The following is a 24,311-nucleotide window of genomic DNA, read 5'->3' as shown; positions in this document are numbered from 1 at the left end:
AAGTGCTTGAGTCGTGATCGTGTCGGGTTGGACGTGGCGCTGGGTGCCTCTGGGCCGCGGTCGTTCCCTGCAGCAGACAGAGCCGCGCGGAGCTCAACGGAGGCGCCAACAGCTGGGGATGGAAGTCGGCCTCAGGTCGGCGGGGCCACGATCCACACCGTGAGACGAGCTGCCGCTGTCGGTAGTGGTGGTGGTGGTGATGGTGGTAGTGGTGGTGGTGATGGTGGTGATGGTGGTGATGGTGGTGATGGTGGTGATGGTGATGATGGTGATGATGGTGGTGATGGTGGTGATGGTGATGATGGTGGTGGTGGTGATGGTGATGATGGTAGTGGTGGTGGTGATGATGATGGTGGTGATGGTGGTGGTGGTGGTGATGGTGGTGATGACGGTGGTGGTGATGATAGTGGTGGTAATGATGGTGGTGGTGATGATGGTGATGATAATGTGGATGATGGTGGTGGTGGTGATGGTGGTGGTGATGATGATAATGGAGACTTGGGCTAGTGTACTCTAACTAATCGTACGAAAGGAAAGCACACACGTGTTTCTTGTGATGCGTCATGTGTGTGTCCGTGTCTGTCCGAGTGTATGTGTGTGTATGTGTGTCTTTGTCTTTGTATGCATTTGGGCATCTGTAGTGTAGCCATTCGTGCGCTACGCTACGAACCCGGCCACCTGAGTTCGATTCCTGCTCACGGCCAACACCGGTAATGATTTTACGAACCGGTCCTGGGTCTCCCCTATGTCCATTCGGCCTCATATGAGTAACGGGCGTGGTGCGTAAAACATCGCCACTAGGAAGACAAAGGCGGTCGGGCGTAGCGCTGTCCACCCACCCCCTCGCCTGTCGTTCCAGTCTTTGTAGGTGCTCGCAAACAGCACTTTCCCCAATAGTCTGTAATGTATGTTGAACTTCCTTCGCACCGTACGTAGCCAACCGTGCTAATCGGATATATACACGGGGTGTATTTGTCTTGTGTGTGCGTGCGTATGTCTTGTCCGCTCTTAATAGGTGCTCGCTAACAACACTCGGCCCAACAGTCCGTGTGGGCTGTGCGGGAGTTATTTGCTTCTGCGCGTACGTTCATGTGTCCCCATGTCCTTGTGGAGCGGTGGCGCAGCGGTTAGCGCACCGCGCTACCGAACCCGGCGTTCCGCGTTCGATTCCCGCTCACCGCGAACAGCAGTGGCGAGTGTCAGCATCGATATTGGACTCGATCTCAAACGAGCACCTGCCGTGCCGTGTCTTTGAAAAAAAAACAGCGGGGAGACAAAGGCGGCCAGGCGTGCTTCTGACCGCACCACCCTCTCGTGCGCCATGTCGGCTTTCGTAGGTTCTCGCGAACAGCACTTGCCCCTCCAGTCCGTGGTGTCTATACGGGGAGCTTTTGTCTTTGTGTGTACGCGTCAGGGTGCTGCGTCTCTACGTCGTCGTATGTTTGTGTGGTTGCCGGTCACCTACAGCACTTGCCCCGACCAGGCAGTCGGAGGCTACGCGGGGCACCTTTGTCTGTGTCTGTGTGTGTGGAGGGGGTTCACTGCGGCACGATTTGCCGCAGTGCTCAGTTTCGCGGTGACGTCACCGAGGCGGGCGTGGGGGGGGCTCCTCCCCCCCTCTCCCCTCCTCTCGACTGTCTCTGTGTCTGTGTCACTGGGTCACCGTGACCCTCTCCTTGTGACCTTCGTCTTGAATGAGGACGCCGCTCGAAACGTCGGCGGGAAGGAGGAGATGGAGCGATGGCGGATCGCGAACATGGCAGTGTCGTGAGACGAGGCGATGGCTTCATCCAGCAGTGAAGAGATCACGGCTCATGATGATGATTATTATATATATTTTTAATGATGTTCATGACATTATTTGGGGGCGACACGTGCGGTGAGCGATCACGTATTTACTGAAGCCGGCACAGCGCGCGCTGCAGGGTTGGCGTGGCAAGAACCACGCACGGCCGCCTTTGTCTCCCCCCAGGTACTAAATTTTAATGCTGGGTTGACCTAGAGGTGGCCCGGGGAACAGGTTTCACATTGATGCTCGCCGTAGCCCGGGATCGAACTCGGGTGGCGGCATCGTGGCGCACTGCGCTATGCACCGCGCCAGCGAATCGCGCGAATTTCATGTAATGGTATAAAGACAAAGGTACCCGTACAGCCTTAACATACTTTCTGGGGCAAGTGCTGTTAGCGGGTAGCGCCTATGAAGACCAGCATGGCACACGAAGAGGGTGGGTGGCCAGCGCCACGCCCGGCCGCCTTTGTCTCCAATGCACGATAAAGACAAATATCCCCCGAATAGCCTTTAAAGACTTTTGGGGCAAGTGCTGTCTACTTAGCACGGCACACATACGCACACGCGAATGTTACGTGAACAAAGGCCGAAAGATGATCCCTCGTGTATCCTACAGACATCAGCATTGGGGGCAGACAACGGCGTACGAGCGTAGTATTTGGCCCACACCACTCCAATTCATGCGCCGACCTTAATAGGGGCTCGCTAACAGCGCTTACTCCAATACACACACACACACTCGCTTATTGACGCGTTACACGTGTCACACAGCGCAAGATTCACACAGCCGCGAACAAAAGCAGACCACGGCTATAATTATTTTCCATTATTTATATTTTATTATCCTTTATTACTGAATGGTTTTTTTCTCATGTAAAAAGCATACAAACATACATGTTTACATACCAACCGATTAGCGGCCGCATAAACACAAACACATTCGACGTTTCGGTGCAAAGGCCCCTCTTCAAAACAAAATACCAGTTCCCCACTGCAGCCCCCCGTCACCAACACGCACTGACCAGCGTGGTCAAACAACCCCCACGACCGACACGGGCCGTTGGTGAGAGGCCTTCATCCAGCAGTGGATTGGCAAGGCGGCTGTAAATGTTAAACATATATTTGAACTTCTTGGTTCTTTCGGTAAAGTCACGTATAATGGAAATAATAAAATAATAAAAAATAAAACATAATATTATTTCCATTCTACGTGACTTTACCGAAAGAACCAATACGATGAATCCCTGCAGTCACGAAAGCTTTAAATAGAAATATATAATTTAACTTCTGCGCCCGCGTAACAATACAATAGTGAGTGTGTGCGTAACTGATTAAAGCGAACTGAGTAATTGATTATTGAACGCTGCTGCGTTGGAGGCGATAGGGATTGTGATTATCCCACTGCTCTCGTCTGTAGTTGAGGAATCCCACCACATTCGCCCGCAAAGCAACTTAACTATAATATTCACAGCCACTCATTGGGACGCTGTCTTTCCGACAGCTCTGTTTCTTCACCTGAGGACGGCTGCTTTTGTTGTGGCCGAAACGTCGTGAGAATTTTAATTTATTACGTTAAATTTGTATTGTTTTATTATTTCCCTTCTACGCGACTTTACCGGAAGAACCAATAACACGTAAACACTGGTAACAATAGGTTGCTTAAACAACAGCTGTATCTATATTCTTGCTTCTTTCGGTAAAGTCACGTAGAAGGGAAATAACAAAATAACACAAATATAAAACAATAAAAATTCTCACGACGTTTCGACTGCAACACAAGCAATCATCATCAGGTGTGAAATCCACAGCAAGAAAATTTGAAAAAAGTATTTACTAATCTATTCTCGAGTGGCGGGACAGATCGTCGACATATCAATTAATCACACGACGACATCGATTACGATTATCGAACAGACAGCCCACGCTGAGTGTGCAGGACGGACGATGTCATTGACGTTGTTGTTGTTCTTCACGGCGCGAATCTCTCGCTCACAATCGCTCACAAGCTGTGCGTGTCGGAGCCGGCATCTTCGATCGCCTGCCACGAAGTCTTCCCCCCCCCCCCCCCCGCGTCGTCTCGCCGCCTCGCCAACGTGACACCATCGCAATCCGATCGACACTTTGAACGTCTCGTCATTTTAAAAGGCATCTTTCTTTTTTAAATTTACTTTTAGACGCAATCAATACTTCAATTGGCAGAGTAATCGATCGGGTTCTCCATTTCGGCCAACAGACGGCCTCAATATTATAATTATCAATAATAATTATTTAGTTTTCATTTCGCGTCCTTCGTGCAAATTGCATCTCCAAACGCTGAACGTCGTGAGCCCCACGCGAACGCCATTAATATCCCCACAACGTCAGAACGAGACGTCCGAGACCTGCACTTTGTCTACCTGAGCCGTTGTCTATCCACTGCTGTATGAAGGCTTCCCTCCATCACGTGCCGCCACCTAACGCGGTCCAGCAGTGGGCTGACGATGATGATGACGGTGACGATGAAGACGCGACCGATTAACAGCAGCGTCTTTCATCGCGCGTAATTTAGCGACCCATTGTGTCTGATTGGCCGTGACGATCCTGGACCCGCAGTGTAACGGCCTCAATGCGCAACCACTCGCTAAGGGGTGGACAAAGCAGTTGCGGGCGATTGAGTGGCAAACTATTATAGAAAGCGATTGTGCTGCTAAACTAAGACAACCGCTTATTTTTACTTGCGTCAGGGCGATTTGATTGCTTAACTGTGGATCGAAAAATCAATGCAATGTGCCAGAAACTCTACAAATGCTTGTATTTCGTAAAGTAATCAGTTTTGATTATTGAAGGGTTTTTCTGTTACCCAATAGCCACTGCTGCATCACTCTTAACTTTTCGCAAGTCTATTTAAACACCGGGTCATCAGAACACATTTGTAGCAATGTGATTCGCATCGCCAGGGCCCAATGTTGTGAGCACGTGCAGTCGCAAACTATTGCCACCCACTCCGTCTCTCGACCCACCACTCTATGTATCTGCTGTGAAGAAGGGACATTGCCCGAAACGTCGCCTATCATATATATTTACTGTTTTTAGGGCCACACACTGTAACTAACGAACGTTTGTGAGTTTGGTTCGTGTGTTGTTCATCGTGCTTCGTGCACCGCTGCGTAAGTCGCTCGCTCAAACGATCGGGAACGCGGCTGTGAAATCAGCGCCGACGAATCAGATCGCACGGACGCCGCAAGAGGCCGCTGTCGGGAGGTGACTCCGATTTGGGGAAACCGGTCAAAGTTTGCGCAACCTTCCCACCGGGCGAATCAAATCGTGGAGCCAAACGTGCCCGCTACCGTCGGATCTCGGAAGCTAACCCCGATTGAATCCATCTGTGGGGCGACTGGAGCCGTCGCGCGTCGTGGGTTGTCTGAGCATTCTCCCCAACGCACGAAGCCACCAAAGTGTCGTGAGTGGAATTCATAGAGACCCACAGGCTCACACAGAGACCCACAGACTCACACAGAGACCCACAGACTCACGCAGGGACAGACACACTCACACAGAAACTCACAGACTTAACACAGAGAGAGCCGTCAGACTCACACAGATCCACAGACCTAACAAAGAGACACACAGACTCACACAGAGACAAACACACTCACACAGAGACCCACAGACTTAACACAGAGACCCACAGACTCACACAATTACTCACAGACTCACACAAAGATCCACAGACCAAATATAGATACACACAGACTCACACAGAGACCCACAGACTCGCACAGAGACCCACAGACTCGCACAGAGACCCACAGACTCGCACAGAGACCCGCAGACTCACACAGAGACCCACAGACTCGCACAGAGACCCACAGACTCGCACAGAGACCCACAGACTCACACAGAGACCCACAGACTCGCACAGAGACCCACAGACTCACACAGGGACCCATAGATCCACACGAAGCCAGCAAATTATCACGAGTGGAATTCGTGGCCACACATCCCCAATGTGGCAGCACCCTCCTGACAAGGAGTCGTGAGACTCAATGGGGTCTCCGTGAGTGATCAATGGGGTCTCCGTGAGTGATCAATGGGGTCTCCGTGAGTGATCAATGGGGTCTCCGTGAGTGATCAATGGGGTCTCCGTGAGTGATCAATGGGGTCTCCGTGAGTGATCAATGGGGTCTCCGTGAGTGATCAATGGAGATTATTTTAATGCGCTTTTAACACGTCGACATATTTTTTTAAATCGCTAATTGCTCACCAAAACCCACACCCCAATAAAAAATTAACGCACTCGTCGACAAGACCGTGGCCTTAAAATAAACTAAATTAATTAAATTGGAGACGTTTCGGGCAACGGCCCCTCTTCATAGCCCGCCTCTGAGCCCGGGGAATTGTAGCGGCGCACGTCACTCACCGTAGATTCATTCCCGAATGAAGAAGTCGCTCTGCCACAATCCTTCCAGGACGTCGACGAGGGGGTGGGGGGGAGATTCGCCTCTGGAACTGTGATGACAACAGAGACAGGCGATGAATAATTAATTACAATAATAAACTAAATAATTACATGGACGATCCACTGCTGGATGAAGGTCTCCCCCGAGCTGCTGCCACCACCACCTTTCACGATCCCAGTCGAGAGCCGATGTCATCACCGCTCCGTCTCCGCGTGCGACAAATGTCCGCACGACGCGTGTGCAATGTGCACTACCGCGCGTACACAGACAAAGATCCCCCGCGTAGCCTTAATCCACTTTTGGGACAAGTGCGATGTTGGCGAGCAACCTATGAAGGCCGGGACGTTGGTAATCCCGCACTCAATTGAGGCCGAGTCGACCTAGGGGAGGCCCGGGACCGGTTCAGATCCAGGATTCGTCACCGGCATTGGTCGTGAGCGGGAATCCACCTCGCGGCTCGCCGGGTTCGTAAGGCAAGGGCCAACCACTGCGCAAACGCTCCCCAAATCCCTCTTAAACACACACGCACACATACACACACATACACACACACATACACACGCACACACGTACACATACACACGCACACACGTACACACACACACATACACACACACATACACACGCACACACGTACACATACACACGCACACACGTACACACACACGCACGCACACACGTACACACACACGCGTACACACACAAACACACGTGCGCACACACACACACACACACGTACACACACACGTACACACACACACGTACACACACACGTACACACACACACACTCGCACTCACACGCCGAGGCTTGCCATCTGCTTCTAGGGGCGCCGGGGGTCGTGTTTGGGAGTGGAGGGGAGGGGGGTGTAGGATGGGGATTGGGGGGGGGGGTGTAGGATGGGGATGGGGGGGGGTAGGATGGGGATTGGGGGGGGGGTGTAGGATGGGGATTGGGGGGTGTAGGATGGGGATTGGGGGGGGGTGTAGGGGGGGGCAGATGTCAGGTTGAGGGGGGGTGGACAGGGTTAGGGTTCAGGGTTCACGACGCACTCAGTATCATCGCCCCCCCTCCACCCACGCCCCCCCTCCACCCCCCACTCCCCAGCCCCCCACCCCCTGGGGTCACAATGCGTCGTCTGAGTCTCTTTTGCTTTCAGACATCTGCGAGCCGATTCCCGACCGCCCTTTGCGATGACAGTCCGCGTCTCACGGGGGGCGGGGGGCGCCTCGTGACGCTCTGCCGTGCGTCTGCGTGCGTGTGTGTTAGTGTGTGTGTGTTAGTGTGTGTGTTAGTGTGTGTGTGTTAGTGTGTGTGTGCGTGTGTGTGTGTTAGTGTGTGTTAGTGTGTTAGTGTGTGTTAGTGTGTGTTAGTGTGTGTGTTAGTGTGTGTGGGTGTTAGTGTGTGTGTGTTAGTGTGTGTGTGTGTGTTTTAGTGTGTGTGTTAGTGTGTTAGTGTGTATGTTGGTTAGTGTGTGTGTGTTAGTGTGTGTGTGCGTGTATGTGTGTTAGTGTGTGTGTTAGTGAGTGTGTGTTAGTGTGTTTGCGTCTGCCGGCGGGCGTTCGACACTTCACGTGGCCTCAAGGTGCACTTGGCCTGGCACAAGCATCGTGGTGACGTCACCGCCACTTAGTGGCGAATGGCGGTTGTTGTTGTGTGTGTTAGTGTGTGTGTGTTAGTGTGTGTGTGCGTGTGTGTGTGTGTTAGTATATGTGTGTTAGTGTGTGTGTTAGTGCGTGTGTGTTAGTGCGTGTGTGTTAGTGTGTGTGTGTTAGTGTGTGTGTGTGTTAGTGTGTGTGTTAGTGTGTGTGTTAGTGCGTGTGTGTTAGTGTGTGTGTTAGTGTGTGTTAGTGTGTGTGTTAGTGTGTGTGTTAGTGTGTGTGTTAGTGTGTTAGTGTGTGTGTGTTAGTGTGTGTGTGTTAGTGTGTGTGTGCGTGTATGTGTGTTAGTGTGTGTGTTAGTGAGTGTGTGTTAGTGTGTTTGCGTCTGCGTGTGTGCGTGTTAGTGTGTGTGTTAGTGTGTGTATGTACGTGTGTGTGTGTGTTAGTGTGTGTGTTAGTGTGTGGGTGTGCGTGTTAGTGTGTGTGTGTTAGTGTGTGTGCGTGTGTGTATGTGCGTCTGCGTGTGTGTTAGTGTGTGTGTTAGTGTGCATGTGTGTGCGTCTGCGTGTGTGTGTGTTAGTGTGTGTGTTAGTGTGTGTGTGTTAGTGTGTGTGTTAGTGAGTGTGTTAGCGTGTGTGTGTGTTAGTGTGTGTGTGTTAGTGTGTGTGTGTTAGTGAGTGTGTATGCGTGCGTGTATGCGGGTGTGTGCGTGTGTCTGTATGTGCGTGCGGGTGTATGTGCGTGCGGGTGTGTGTTAGTGTGTGTGTGTTAGTGTATGCGTGTTAGTTATCTGCGTGTTACTATGTGTGTATGCGGGTGTGTTAGTGTGTGTGTGTGCGTGCGTGCGTGTTAGTATGTGTGCGGGTGTGTGCGCGTGTGTGCGCGTGCCTACGGGTGTTGGTATGTGTGCGGGTGTGGGTACGGGTGTGTGCGTGTGTGTGTGTGCGTGTGTGCGTGTGTGCGGGTGTGCGTGTGTGCGGGTGTGTGCGTGTAGTGGGGAGCGGTAGTGTAGTCGTTAGCGCGCTGCGCTACGAACCTGGCGACCCGAGTTCGATTCCCGCTCACGGCCAACATCAGTGAAGATTATCTGAACCGGTCCTGGACCTCCCCTAGGTCGACTCAGCCTCAAATTAGTGATCTGATGCGATGTGCAAAACATCGCCACTGGGGAGACAAAGGCGGTCGGGCTTAATGCTGGCCACCCACTCCCTGGCGTGCCGTGCCGGCGTTCATAGGCGCTCGTTAACGGCACTTGTCCCAACAGCCAGTTAGGGCGAGTTAAAGGTGTGTAGCTGATGTCAGCTTCATCTGTGTTGTGAATCATCATCATCATCATCGCGTCTCTCAATGGCACCGCGCGCGTGTGTGCGTGTGACCCTGAGAGAAAAAACCCAACACGTACGTAATAGGCGACGTTTCGGACAATCGCCCTTCTTCATAGCCATCGCCCGAAACATCGCCTGTAATTATATTTATCTATTTTAATGCCGGCCACTCACACGTAGTGGTGTTGTTGTTGCTGTTGTTGTTGTAGTTCGCGTATATGGGATTTTTTCCTTTTATATATGAATACTGTGGAGCGCTGTGGGATGCCATTGGCATGAATGACACTAAATAAAATGCAAGTATTGTTATTGTTGTTGACACTGCTTGTGCACCACTACCAACGCAGCAGCAGCAGCAACGTCTCCAAATCAGTGCGTTCATTTCTCAACCAATCGATTGACGCGGCAGCAGAACGCGTTCCTGGAAAGTTCCAGCGTGAAGAGAAACCCGCGTTGAGCGAGGAATTGGAATCGCATTTGGACTGCGGCCCCAACTCGTCCTGCAGTCATCCCGTGGCAGGACAAAGAACCGAGACGACGGTACGCTGCCGCGTCACCGTATCATTCCGCGCCACCGTATCATTACGCCCGGCTGTGCAGCTCGAGAAAGTAGTTCGCTCAGAAACCGCGTTATAACGGGGCGATCGTTCCGCGTTGTAACGAGGTTCGCGTTCCGCGTTGCGTGAAAAGTGTTCCCAAACGGACAGAACCGCGTTATAGTGAAAACGCTTTGTAGCGTGAAAACCACGCGTTAAGCGAGGAGCAGCAGGAGGAGCAGGGGGAGGAGGACGAGCAGCAGCAGCAGCAGCAGCAGGAGCAGCAGGAGGAGGAGGAGCAGGCGAAGCAGGAGGAGGAGGAGGAGCAGCAGCAGGAGCAGCAGGAGGAGGAGCCATCTCTCAACGGAGGTCACTCGCGAGCAATCACGGCAACGTCGTCCAATGTCTGCGTGAAGCGGCCACTCGTCTGCTCTGCAGGTCACATCGTGACCCTTGTGTAATGCGACCTTTGGAGAGAGTTTCTCTTCCACCATCGCTATCCCTTGCGCACCATCGTGGGCTCTCGATCCACTCGTAGATTGACGGCACAGATTTATCTGGGATACGTCGATAGTGTCAAGAAGGCCTTATCCCTCTAATCCCGGTCCGATATCCCGAACAGCAATCATTACCCTGACCCACAGGGCTAACCCGAAATCATAAGTACCCCAAAAACAATTCTAACACTGACCCCAAACTTAACCCGAACGCGGGAACCCGGTGGAATCCCTGATCCCGAAACGCATCACTCACCCAAGCCATGTATCCACACCCCGAAGTTTTACCACCGATTATAAACCATAACACGATATCACGTGGTTTAATGTCACACCTCGAGACGACCTTGATTTAGAGAGTGAATGTTGTACATTCAGCTCTCGGTTTGTTCTAGAAGGGCTACAGAGCTGAGATTTGACATCATTATAGATGTATGGAGACAGAACCAGGTGAACATAACCAGACAAATTAATAGATGATATTACAGCTACATAACCAAATAACAATACTTTAAATTTGTATCGCGTCATTCATGATAACTGCATCGCACAGCGCTGTACATTAAATATATATATAATTGCCAAATCCGATAAACGAGACAAATATTGACAGACAGGTCCATGTTTCTAAATAGGAATATATTGATAGGCACATTGGTATTTTGATAGAATGGCAGATTCAGAGATCGTAAGGTAATGCATTGTGGATTATTGATTTCTTGGAAATATGAATCTCACACTGCAAATTTAGATTAATAAAAAAAAACCGTTTTTGAGAATATAATTCGCGCACTTGTGTGTTTGGACGTTTCTGAAACTCCGTATTTGTATATAATGCATATTTACACGGTTTAAAGAATAATAATAATAGCAGATGTTAGAATAACCTCAATTTTTTTAGTAATTATAATAAATGTAATATACACACGGGCATAGGACGTCACGCGCACCACGTGGCCGCTACATCAATTAATTATTAACGCCGCCAATTAAACTTTTATGATTCATCCCTGCTCATTAAAACATATATACATGTGTGTCCTGTATCTCAACCAAAACTCGCATCACGTGGCCTGCTCGAATCTTATACAATCACCACAATCATCATGGTGCAGAACAAGCTATTGAAGGGATCCGTAATGATTAAGCCGCAAGTCGCAAGCAAAGTCCATTGAGCTAAGGAGATATGATTTTGCCAAGGGCAATTCCGCCGGCAGACAACATCGCAGCATTGCACAATTGCAGATTTAAAACAAATGAAACTTTAAGAAAAATAAAATAATTCCGATTATGCTGTAAACACGCTTGAACGTCGGTGATTTCAATAACCGAGTCAGATTAACTGAGGGCGGAGATGGCAGGCTGGAGATGCCGAGACGCGGAACCAGTTGGGGTTCCAAACACTCCGAAACGTTGAATTTCCTTCGCACCGTACGTAGCCAACCGCGCCAATCGGAGGTGTGGGGGGGGGGGGGACAACAAACTAAACATTAAGAGCAGTTTCGATTGAAAGCTTCTTTCGTGACTGCAGGGATTCATCTTCTTGGTTCTTTCGGTAAAGTCACGTAGAAGGGAAATAATAAAATAATAAAAATAAAACATGAAATAATTCTCACGACGTTTCGGAGGCAACACAAGCTTCCGTCTTCAGGCGGAACCGTCACAGCACGACTTACTCGATACAGCAGTCGTGCTGTGACGGTTCCACCTGAAGACGGAAGCTTGTGTTGCCTCCGAAACGTCGTGAGAATTATTTTATTATGTTTTATTTTTATTATGTTATTATTTCCCTTCTACGTGACTTTACCGAAAGAACCAAGAAGATTAAGAGCAGTCCCAAAGAAACGAGTTCCCAATCTACACCATTTAAAAGCACAAACGTTGGGGGGGGGGGGGGGCAAAGCGATGGCAATGGAGGAGCAAGAGAATTGGGTTTGGGATGACGAGGAAAATCGAAAGTCGTGAGCTCTGCCGAACGTAACGCGCGCTGCAGCCGTCATCTCTCCGTCGCCTGCGGGTTCGTGCGCGAGACGAGGGGTCGTGCAAGAGACGAGGGGTCGTGCGAGAGACGAGGGGTCGTGCAAGAGACGAGGGGTCGTGCGAGAGACGAGGGGTCGTGCGAGAGACGAGGGGTCGTGCGCGAGACGAGGGGTCGTGCGAGAGACGAGGGGTCGTGCGAGAGACGAGGGGTCGTGCGAGAGACGAGGGGTCGTGCGAGAGACGAGGGGTCGTGCGAGAGACGAGGGGTCGTGCGAGAGACGAGGGTATTGACGGCAGGACGTCTCTGATGTTTTAGAGAGGGTGCCGCAATGCGTGTGTCTGTGTCGAGGTGGTGTAGCGGGTAGTGCGCCGCGCTACGAAACCTGGCGACCCGAGTTCGATTCCCGCTCACCGGCAACGTCGGTGACGATTATCTGAACCGGTCCTGGGTCTCCCCCTAGGTCGACTCAGCCTCAGATTGATACCTGGTGCGGTGTGTCAAAACATCGCCACTGCGGAGACAAATGCAGCCGGGCATGGTGTTGGCAACTCCAGCCCCTCGTGTGCCGGTCTGGCCGTAATAGGTGCTCGCTAACAGCACTTGCCCCCAACAGTATGTTAAGGCTATACGGGGGATCTTTGTCTTTTGTTTGTAAACGAGCAGCGGTGGGTTGGATTCATGGTTCCGTCGCAAGATCGCGAGAAGAGTGGAAACGCCTTGGGACGATGACCATGAGGAGGTGGAGGAGGTGGAGGGGTCATTCATCCAGCGGTGATGATGATGATGATGATGGATGTAAATGTATCGCGATGCGAGTACACGGGGGGAGTGTTCGTCTCGTCGCCGTGCCGAGATGCCAGGCGGGTGGAGAGTTTGGGTCGCAGTCGCGTTGCGTTGCGTGGGGTCGAGGCGAATTGAGTGGAATCTGAGTCGCGTGACAGAGCTGAGTGTTCACTGCGGTGCGAGAATTACACGAGGCAATGAGAGCGAGCGAGAGAGAGTGGGGGCTTGTCGGGAAGGAGTGAATGTAAATATGATGAGTCCAGAGTTATACAATCATCGTAATTATCCCCAGTATCGCCAAGTGCTGTTCTAATTATTGGGTGGTCTTTTACACACCGCACCAGGTATTCGGTTAAGGCTGAGTCGACCTAGGGGAGGCTCGCTCAGTTCAATGTAGAGCCGTGGCTGGGAAACGAACTTATACGGCCGGGTTCACGGTGCACTGCGCTAACCACTGCGCCACCTCTCACCACTCGGGAGACAAAGGCGGCCGGGCGTGGTGCTGGCCACCCACCGCCTCGTGTGCCGTGCCGGCCTTCATAGGTGCTGCTACTCTCTAACGGCACTTGCCACAACAGTCTGGTGAGGCTATACGGGTGACCTTTGTCTTCTGTGCGTGCACGCGCACGCGCCTTTCTTTCGGTGTACGTGTGTGTCAGCTTGTGTTTACTTTGTCAAAGTGGTAGCGATTGTATCGACCCGGAAGGGATGATTGGCTGAGTGCGTGAGGTCACTATCGGCCTTAATGCATCCACGTATCGACTTGACGGCCCAAATGTCGGCTCGCTTCACGCCTGCCCATCTGCTCCGGAGTCAGAGATCCACCCGCCTGGTAGCCTGAACAGCCCCTTGGGGGGCAAGTGCTGTTTGCGAGCACCTATAAAGGCCGGCACGGCACACGAGCGGGTGGGTGACCAGCACCATGCCCGATCGCCTTTGTCTCCCAAGTGCTGATTGTTTTGCGCAATGCACGAGGTTTCTCATTTGTAAGTCAGCCGAAATTGGGGTTCAAACTCGGGTGGCCGAGCGTCAGAGACAGTCCCCACTTCCTGGATGTCTGTGTCTCACTTCCTGTGTGTCTGTGTCTCACTTCCTGTGTGTCTCACTTCCTGTGTGTCTGTGTCTCACTTCCTGGGTGTCTGTCCCGAGGAGCATTGACGCAGTCTCGGGCAGGCGAGCGAGCGGAAACGACTGTTATCAACAGTTTTTTTCTTGCTGTGGTTGTCCCACCTGATCACGGTTGCTTGCGTTGCGATCGAAACGTCGTGATCTATTTATTTATTTACCTACGTGACTTTACCGAAAGAACCAAAGAGTATGACGAGTGCGATCTTCGCTGCGTCGGGTGGCGGAGGGTGCCCACAACACACAATGGGCCAGGTCGCCACGTGGCCTAAACACAGCGGTCAACGATGAATGTGCAGACGTGCTCGTCAACTGATGTTGACAGATGCCGCTTGAGTAAGCCCTCTCCACAAACCACACGAATGATTCGGCGATGCTGCTGATGCTGCTGCTACGTTGTTCAGCGGCGCACGAGCGCAACGAACAACAACAACAGCTTAACACATTCTTCTTGGTTCTTTCGGTAAAGTCACGTAGAAGGGAAATAAAATAATAAAAATAAAACATAATAAAATACAATTCTCACGACGTTTCGGCTACAACGCAAGCAGCCGTCCTCAGGTGAAGAACAGGTCTGTCGGAAAGACAGCGTCTGAATGAACACCACCAAGCTTGGCAGCGTATATTTAAGCTGGGTTAGGGGTTAAGCTTGATGGTGTTCATTCAGACGCTGTCTTTCCGACAGACCTGTTCTTCACCTGAGGACGGATGCTTGCGTTGTGGCCGAAACGTCGTGAGAATTGTATTTTATTATGTTTTAATTGTATTATTTTTATTATTTTATTACTTCCCTTCTACGTGACTTTACCGAAAGAACCAAGAAGATGAATCCCTGCAGTCACGAAAGCTTTAAATCGAAATTTAAAGCTTAACACATTGGCGACGTTTCAGGCCATTACCCTTCTTTATGAAGAATGTCCGATGTTATCATCATCATCACGATTATTATTATTATTGTTGCACTCAGAGGCAGCAAGAGGGGGAAATGGATGAAATAAACCACACGAAGATATAATTGACAAGCGATGTGGAGCAGCTAAGTGGGCCTGTGGCCTGTGGGCGTGAGCTGGGCGCCATGATGGAGATCCGACGGGCGAGACTGGTGACGGATCAACAGCCAAAGGATCCGGGAGACTGAAGCGCTTGGGTGGGCGAGCTCCGTGGAGATGGAGCGCTGGTATCAGCTGATGTGGATCGCGGCCGCGCGGGGACCGTGAAGGGTGGCCACGGAGTGGGTGGACGGATTCTTCCATCCAGCAGTGGATAGATGATGGTGACGACGACGATGGCGATGATATGTCACGAGATCAAATACCGCGTGGCTCTCCGAAATGGTGAACTTATGTTTCGAAGATAATAAAGTAAATATTTCTTAATATATATTTAACAAATATATATACAGGATTCAAAACACATACCGAGACACGTACCCATGGATTGTGTAGAATACGAATCGCGTCCATCAGTGAACCACGTGATGCGCCTGCCGTGGAGTGTGACGCTGAAGCCGTTGGAGAGCCAATGGATGGATTCGTCAAATAGTATCACCAGCACGTTCGTCAATAACACTGTGTGGCCTGAAAAGGAAAGAAAAAAACATTTATATGATAGGCGACGCTTTGGGCAATGGCCCTTTTAAATGATGATGATGTTGGTAATGTTGTTCACGGATGTGCTTGTGTGCCATTATCAAACGCATCAGCCGCACCAAGTCATCTGTTTATATAAATAAACGTGCACGTCAGCTGTTGGCCGGGCAGAGATGAATGAGACAACAGGCGGGGCGATATCGGCCAACGTTCGGCAGCTCCACACAGAGCGGTCCTTGCTTGTTCGCGCGTTCGAGTATCCAAAGGTCGGCGCGTAGCTTGAGCACGAATGTCGGAATGAAGCATCACGGCATCACTCCGCGTCTTGCGGTCACCGCACCGCTCAGCCGCGCAACTCAAGAAAGTAGTTCGTCGTTGCCCGCTCAGAAACCGCGTTATAACGGGACGCATTCCGCGGTATAACGGGACGCGTTCCGCCTTATAACGGGACGCACGTTCTGCGTGAAAACGGCGCGCGATCCGCGTTGTAACGGCACGCGTTGTGCTAAAAGTGTTCCCGAAAGCAAGAACCGCATTCTTGCAAAAAAAACACGCGCCTTCTCGTGTGAACGCCGCCACGCGTAAAGAGCGCGACTCTCCCTGATCGGCCATCCCAGTCACCGTGCAACGTTCCTCTGTTGCGGCTACAGACGCAGCCCCCCCGCCGATCGCTGGCGCTCGCCACCCCCGTCGACGGTAGCCGCTCGCAAGCCGCGACCGTCCCACCCGTCCGCGCGTTTGCAGGAGGCGCGCGTGACCCACACGCAGCCACGTGCACACCGCACGCGACACGTCCCACTCATCGACCAAACACGGCCGCGTGCGCAGAGGCGCGGGTGGGATTCGGGCAGAGGTCACAACCGGGTACACGATACCCGTACCCTACCCGATACCCGGCTACCCTGGTGCGGCCGGGTACGGGTACGGGTAGACCGTGAGTCACCTGGTGAGTAACTGTTTGTCACTCATTTCCCAACGTCTTGTCTCTTCTCACAATTCAACTTCCTAGAATCAACCCACCCGCGCCTGCAACATAGCTTCATCCCAGAGGTCGCAATCAGGTACCCGATACCCGTACGCGTACCCGGGTAGGGTACGGGTAGGGTACGGGTACGGCCGGGTACGGGTACCCGTTTGCGACCCTGGTGCGGCCGGGTACGGGTAAGGAATCAAAACCCGTTTGCGACCTCTGGATTCGGGAGAGGCTGCGATGGGGGGGGGGATCGCTGTCTTTGTGTGCCCCGAGTGAACAATGGGAGCGAGGGGGGGGGCATTGTCTGACCGAACACTGGGGACGGTCTAATCGGGTCACCAGGGGTCTCGCGGGGTCACCGCTAGACGAAGCTTTGTCATTCTCTCTCTCTCACACACACAGACAAAGATCCCCCGCGTAGCCTCGACAGGCTGTTGGGGCAAGTGCTGTTAGCGAGCAGCAGCGCGCTATGAAGGCCGGGCACGGGACACGAAGGGGGGGTTTGGCCGGCACCCCACGCCCGGCCCCCTTTGTCTCCCCAGTGGCGATGTTTAATCCGCATCGTCGCACCAGGTGCTCATTTGAGGCTGAGCCGACCTTAGCGGAGGCCCACAACCGGTTAAGACAATCGTCACCGCTGTTGGTGGCCGTGAGCGCGGAATGGAACTCGCGTCGCCGGGTTCGTAGCGCAGAGTAGCTCCAGCGCAACACGCTCGCTCTCATCCACCCACCCACTCCACCCACTCCACCCACTCCACCCTCGCACTCCACCCACTCCACCCTCGCACGCATCGTGTTGTGTGTGTCTCTGTGTGTGTGTCTGTGTGTGTGTGTCTGTGTGTGCGTGTTGTGTGTGTCTCTGCGTGTGTGTATCTGTGTGTGTCTCTCTGTGTGTGTCTGTGTGTGTCTGTGTGTGTGTCTGTGTGTGTGTGTGTTGTGTGTGTCTCTGTGTGTGTGTCTGTGTCTGTATGTGCGTGTCTGTGTGTGTGTGTTGTGTGTGTCTGTGTATGTGTGTCTGTGTGTGTGTGTTGTGTGTGTCTCTGTGTGTGTGTCTGTGTGTGTTGTGTGTGTCTCTGTGTGTGTGTGTCTGTGTGTTGTGTCTGTGTCTGTGTGTGTGTCTGTCTGTGTGTCTGTGTGTGTGTCTGTGTGTGTGTCTGTGTGTGTCTGTGTGTGTGTCTCTGTGTGTGTGTCTCTGTGTGTGTCTCTGTGTCTGTGTGTCTGTGTGTGTCTGTGTGTGTGTCTGTGTGTCTGTGTGTGTGTCTGTGTGTGTGTCTGTGTCTGTGTGTCTGTGTGTGTCTGTGTGTCTGTGTTTTGTACGTACGTTGGACTTCTCTCGCACCGCACGTAGCCAACCGCACTAATCTGAGGTGCGGAGTGAGTGTTTGTGAGAGTGTGTGTGCGCACTTGCCCCAACAGTATGTTAAGGCTACACGGTGGATCTTTGCCTGTGTCTCTGTCGTTTTTTGTGTAGTGGTGAGCGGCGGTGTCGCGGCCAGCGCTACGCTGCGCTACGAACCCGGCGACCCGAGTTCGATTCCCACTCACGGTCAAAACACAGCGACGATTATCTGAACCGGTCCTGGACCTCCCATAGGTCGACTCAGCCTCAAATGAGTACCTGGTGTTGTGTGCAAACATCGCCACTAGGGACACAAAGGCGGCCGGGCTGGGGATGTTAGCCACACCACTCCGTCGTGTGCCGTGCCGGCCTTCATAGTTCGTTGTTCGCGAGCAGCACTTGCCCCAACAGTCTGGTAAAGCCTATACGGGGGATCTTTGCCTTTGTATGTTAGGGCACACGGCTTTTGTGTAGTAGCTTCTGAGCCCCCCCCCCCCTAACCCCCTTCACACCCCCCACATCTTCCCAGCTGCTACCTCCTCCTCATCATCCTACACCCCTTCCCCCATCATCCTCCTCCTCCCTCCTTTACACTGCCCCCCACCCCGTCTCGCCCCCCCCCCCCCGACCACTCATTGTTCGCTGAGGGCTTCTGTTCGGCCGCACGAGGAGACGCGGCTTTGTGAGAGTGGAGAGAGAGAGAGAGTGAGAGGGTGAGAATGAGAGTTAAAATTGCGAGTGTGTAAAAAAGAGTGTGTGAGCGTGTGAGTTAATGGGTGTGTAAGAGGGTGTGAGTGAGATTGTGAGTGTGTAAGAAAGAGTGTGTGAGTTAATGGGTGTGTAAGAGGGTGTGAGTGAGATTGTGAGTGTGTAAGAAAGAGTGTGTGAGCGTGTGAGTTAATGGGTGTGTAAGCGGGTGTGAGTGAGATTGTGAGTGTGTAAGAAAAAGTGTGTGAGCGTGTGAGTTAATGAGTGTGAGTGAGATTGTGAGTGTGTAAGAAAGAGTGTGTGAGCGTGTGAGTTAATGGGTGTGTAAGCGGGTGTGAGTGAGATTGTGAGTGTGTAAGAAAGCGTGTGTGAGCGTGTGAGTTAATGAGTGTGTAAGAGGGTGTGAGTGAGATTGTGAGTGTGTAAGAAAGTGTGTGTGAGCGTGTGAGTTAATGAGTGTGTAAGAGGGTGTGAGTGAGATTGTGAGTGTGTAAGAAAGAGTGTGTGAGTGTGTGAGTTAATGAGTGTGTAAGAGGGTGTGAGTGAGATTGTGAGTGTGTAAGAAAGAGAGTTTGAGCGTGTGAGTTAATGAGCGTGTAAGAGGGTGTGAGTGAGATTGTGAGTGTGTAAGAAAGAGTGTGTGAGGTGCGTGTGAGTTAATGGGTGTGTAAGGGGGTGTGAGTGAGAGTGTGTGAGCGTGTGAGTTAATGGGTGTATAAGAGGGTGTGAGTGAGATTGCGAGTGTGTAAAAAAGAGTGTGTGAGTTAATGGGTGTGTAAGAGGGTGTGAGTGAGATTGCGAGTGTGTAAAAAAGAGTGTGTGAGTTAATGGGTGTATAAGAGGGTGTGAGTGAGATTGCGAGTGTGTAAAAAAGAGTGTGTGAGTTAATGGGTGTGTAAGAGGGTGTGAGTGAGATTGTGAGTGTGTAAGAAAGAGTGTGTGAGCGTGTGAGTTAATGGGTGTGTAAGAGGGTGTGAGTGAGATTGTGAGTGTGTAAGAAAGAGTGTGAGAATGGAACAGCGAGAGTGAGTGAGTGAGATAGTGAGTAATTGTGTGAGTTTAGTAATTGAGTGGAAGAGTGATAATTATTAAGTGAGTTAGCGAGAGAGTGGGTGAGTGAGAGTGTGAGTGGATGAGTACGTGAATTCATTATTTCGTGAGAGTTATTTCGAGTGAATGAGTGTGTTTGATGTTGTGGAGGGCTTTGTATGTGTTAGAGCGCCCTTGAGTGTGGGTGTATGTGCGTGAGTGAGTGTGAGAATGCGTGAGTGAGTGTGCGTGAGTGAGTGTGAGAATGCGTGAGTGAGTGTGCGTGAGTGAGTGTGAGAATGCGTGAGTGAGTGTGCGTGAGTGTGTGTGCGTGAGTGTGCGTGAGTGTAGTTGAGTGTGAGTGAGTGTGCGTGAGTGAATGTGCGTGAGTATGGGTGAGTGAGCGTGAGTGTGGGTGAGTGTGCGTCAGTGAGTGTGGGTGAGTGAGCGTGAGTGTGGGTGAGTGTGCGTGAGTGTGTGTGCGTGAGTGAGTGTGAGTGTAGGTGAGTGTGGGTGAGTGTGCGTGATTGAGTGTGGGTGAGTGGGTGTGCGTGAGTGAACGTGAGTGTGGGTGAGTGTGCGTGAGTGTAGTTGAGTGTGCGTGAGTGTGTGTGAGTGTGCGTGAGTGAGTGTGTGTGCGTGAGTGTTCGTGAGTGAGTGTGCGTGAGGTAGGGGTAGAAGTCGGTGGGTGTCGAGGTCACGTGCTCTCTCAGGTTCATCAAACCAAAAGTCAGCAACCAGTAAAACTGCAGCTACAACAGCAACAACAACCATCGCAACAACTACAACCATAGAAGCTACAGCTACTAACCATGTAACCACCACTCGTCCACCACGCCAGCATCTACAACCACGACCTTTAAAACTACAGCAGCTACAACAACCACCACAACAAGCACAATAACAGCAACGACAACAACAACATCGACTACAACAACAACAGCAGCAGCTACAATTACAAGAGCCGGTATAATGAGTCGATGGTGGCGGTTGTGCCCCTGTTCGTTTTGATCTTTTATTGTTATGCTGATATTATTGTTATTATTTATGGCTGCAACAAAAATGATCTATCTTGATATCTCGATTGGTCTTGCGGTGTGTGTGTGTGTGCGTGAGTGTGTGCGAGTGTGGATGAGTGTGTGTGTGGGGGTAATTGTGGGTGAGTGTGATTGTGTGAGTGTATGGGTGAGTGTGTGTGTGTGCATGAGTGTGTGTGGGTGAGTGAGTGTGTTTGTGGGCGAGTGTGTGTGAGTGTGCGTGCGGGTTTTTTCCTTTTTTATGTGCGTGTGGGTGTGCGTGTGCCTATTGTTGTTGATGGTATTATTGCTGATGGTAGTATTGTTGATGGTATTGTTGTTGATGGTGTTATTGTTGTTGATGGTATTGTTGTTGATACTATTGTTGTTGATTATGGTATTGTTGTTGATGGTATTGTTGTTGGGGCGCTCCGGTGCCGAGATGTTAACTACCTCGCCTGGTATACAGGAGGTCGTGGGGTCCGACCCTGACGCCTGCTGCTGTATATTTGGAGTTTTTGTGTCTCTCTCCCCGTGGTCGCGTGGATTTTTCTCCGGATCCTCTCGTTGCTCCCTCCACAATGACAATCACCGTCCGTCTCGAGTATTTGACCGCTACAAATGTCCACGTGGTGGTGATGATGATGAGCCACTTCGTTGAGCTACAATTTGTGAAAGGCAGGTCGCTTCTGAACAAGAGCTACCATGTAGCTCAGTGAGCGCTTTACCTGCTAGAATCAAAATGAGCTTGAGGTTAGATGATGATGTTGTTGTTGTTGATTGTGGTACATGAGCCGCCCTCTCTTGGCATTCACCGCGTGCCTTAATTGTTTGTCATTAAATCAAGGTCCGCCGTGAACACGGAGAGAGGGGGCTACGAGCGTGGAGAGTGACGGGACATCTGTGATAAAGAGCTTCATAGCTCATCGGATTCTTCCCGAAAAAAGTACATATTCCGTGACAAAAATAAGGATAGCGTTTCCTCTTTCTGGCAATAAAACAGGAGTTGTGTTAAGATGTTCCAACATCAAATCGAAACCTTTTGCAAGGAATCGTGTACTGATTTAACCACAGCATGCAAACTAACAAATACATTCTCAGAGTATTGTATATATGTTCTGAAAGCACGTTTTTGTTTGAACATTTTAACAACTCCTGTTTCATTGCCAGAAAGGGCAAAACAATCCTTATTTTTTTCATACTTTGACTTTGCCGAAAAGGTCCCAATACTTATTCTGACTCTTAGCCGGCGGAGTCGAACCTGGCCCATCCTGGTCCCAGACTGCGAACCTGATCTCTCTTGATGCTGATTTAATTGCTACGCAGAAGGGCAATGGCCTGAAACGTCGTCTGTTATATATATACAAGGCCACACAGACACGGTGTTGTTAATATTTAAATTGTTGTTGTTGTTGTTGTTTGACTCTGCGTGTGCATCGCTGCCAACTCAGCGTCGTCGTGGGTGTTCCTCGTCGTCTGATTATCTTTGCACTTTAAAGATCCCGCGGCGACATTCGGAAGGAGGAGGCGACTGTGTGCCGTGCTCTTTGTACGTGTCTTCATGTCTGTGTACGCATCGATGCGTGCGCATATACGCGTGTCTGCGTGCGCACGTACGCAGCACGTATCGCTTTGCACGTACGTGCAGCACTTGCCCTCAAAGATTGCTGAGGCTACATGGGAGATCTTTGCCTTAGTGTGTGCTTGTGTCTTTACAGGTATCGGCATTGTGCGTATAAGTATATGTGTGTGCGTGTGTGTGTACACGTGCGTATGTGTGTACACGTGCGTGTGTGTGTACACGTGCGTGTGTGTGTCCACGTGCGTGTGTGTGTACACGTGCGTGTGTGTGTACACGTGCGTATGTGTGTCCACGTGCGTATGTGTGTACACGTGCGTGTGTGTGTACACGTGCGTGTGTGTGTCCACGTGCGTGTGTGTGTACACGTGCGTATGTGTGTACACGTGCGTGTGTGTGTCCACGTGCGTGTGTGTGTACACGTGCGTATGTGTGTACACGTGCGTGTGTGTGTACACGTGCGTATGTGTGTACACGTGCGTATGTGTGTACACGTGCGTGTGTGTGTACACGTGCGTATGTGTGTCCACGTGCGTATGTGTGTACACGTGCGTATGTGTGTACACGTGCGTATGTGTGTAGGGAGCGGTGGCGCAGCGGTTAGCCCGTTGCGCTACGAACCCGGCTCCTAACCGAGTTCGATTCCCACTCACGGCCAACATCACTGACGATTATCTGAGCCGGTCCTGGGCCTCCCCTAGGTCAACTCAGCCTCAAATTAGAACCTGGTTCCATGTGTACGCATCGCTACTGGAAACACAAAGACGGTCCGGGCGTGGTGCTGGCCACCCACACCCTCGTGCGCCGTGCCGGCCTTCATAGGTGCTCGCAAACAGCACTTGTCCCAACAGTCTGTGCAGCCTACACTGGGGCTCTTTGTCTTTAGCGTATGTACACAGTGTGTGTGTGTGTATACATGCATCATGTGCGTGTGTATACGTAGACATGTATACGTTCACAGAAATGCACTCGCATACAAAGATCACCCGGCATAGCTTCCACTTGCTGTTGCGGCAAAGCGCTGTTAGCGAGCACCCATTAGGGTCGGCACGGCACACATGGGCGATGATGAGAGACCAGCATCACGCCGGCCGCCTTTGTCTCCCCAACGGCGATGTTTGCACCCGCTAGCACGTGCTCATTTAAGGCTCAGTCGACCCAGAGGAGGGGACAGAATTTGGTTCAAATATTCGCGGCTGTTCTTGAGTCGTGCGCGAGAATGGACCTCGGGGTCGCGGCCGAGTTGCGGGGCGAGGTGCGCCAACCACTGCGCCACCGCTCCCCCCCCACGCGGTCGCGCGCTCTGCGCGTGTCGCTCACCTCGTCGTCCTCGCGTCCCCGGAGTGGAGTTGGATCCCGGGTTGAGGTCGCCGCTGATCAGGAGAACGCCGGTAGATGGGCAGGGCTGGTGGGATGACGCCGGTAGATGGGGGCAGGGCTGGTGGGATGACGCCGGTAGGTGGACGGGACTTGTGGGGTAGACGTCGGTAGGTGGACGACACCCATGAGTGGACAATGCCGTGCAGGAGCGTTGTTCTCCAGTCGCGTCAACTCAGTCGGATCGCCCCCCCCCCCCCCCCGATGCGACTCGCAGTGGCGCTCGACTCGAAGTCGCCCGCGCAATCGCCTCTGAGTCGCGGCGGCTCCGAGTTTTCATCCGAGGTGGAAGGGGGTGGGGTGGGGGGCGTTGATGGGGGAGGGGGGTAGTAGAGGGGGGGGTGTTGTAGAGGGGGGGGGGTTGTACAGGGGGGGGGGGGGGTGGTGGGAGCGGGGGGGTAGAGGGGGGTGAGGGAGAGGGGCTGCACGGGGTGGGTGGGGAGTGGGGGAGACAAAGTTTCAGGGTGGGGGGTGGTGCAGGGTGATTGCGGAGGTTTAGAGGATAAGTGGGGGGGGGGGGGCAGAGGATGATGGGGGGGGGTAGAGGATGATAGGGGGGGGTAGAGGATAACGGGGAGGGGGGTAGAGGATGATGGGGGGGGGCTCAGCGCGCCCCTGTGAGTCGC

At 52.0% G+C, this 24,311-nt stretch overlaps 1 long non-coding RNA gene across 1 annotated transcript; it reads right to left on the bottom strand.

Moving 5' to 3' along the window:
• Nucleotides 1-2,605: 2,605 nt before the first annotated feature.
• On the bottom strand, nucleotides 2,606-24,009 carry LOC133349150 (uncharacterized). The gene is made up of 3 exons (XR_009755892.1): nucleotides 23,629-24,009; nucleotides 15,506-15,652; nucleotides 2,606-6,277 (listed from the first exon to the last, which is right to left on the bottom strand). It is a non-coding gene; the product is annotated as an uncharacterized LOC133349150 (long non-coding RNA).
• Nucleotides 24,010-24,311: the final 302 nt, after the last annotated feature.

The sequence above is a fragment of the Lethenteron reissneri genome, chromosome 29, assembly GCF_015708825.2.
Source record: "Lethenteron reissneri isolate LAM-NWPU_2019-01 chromosome 29, ASM1570882v1, whole genome shotgun sequence".
NCBI classification, from domain to species: domain Eukaryota; kingdom Metazoa; phylum Chordata; class Hyperoartia; order Petromyzontiformes; family Petromyzontidae; genus Lethenteron; species Lethenteron reissneri.
The sequence above is the reverse complement of the archived record's forward strand: the minus strand, read 5'-3'. Positions and strand labels throughout refer to the sequence as shown.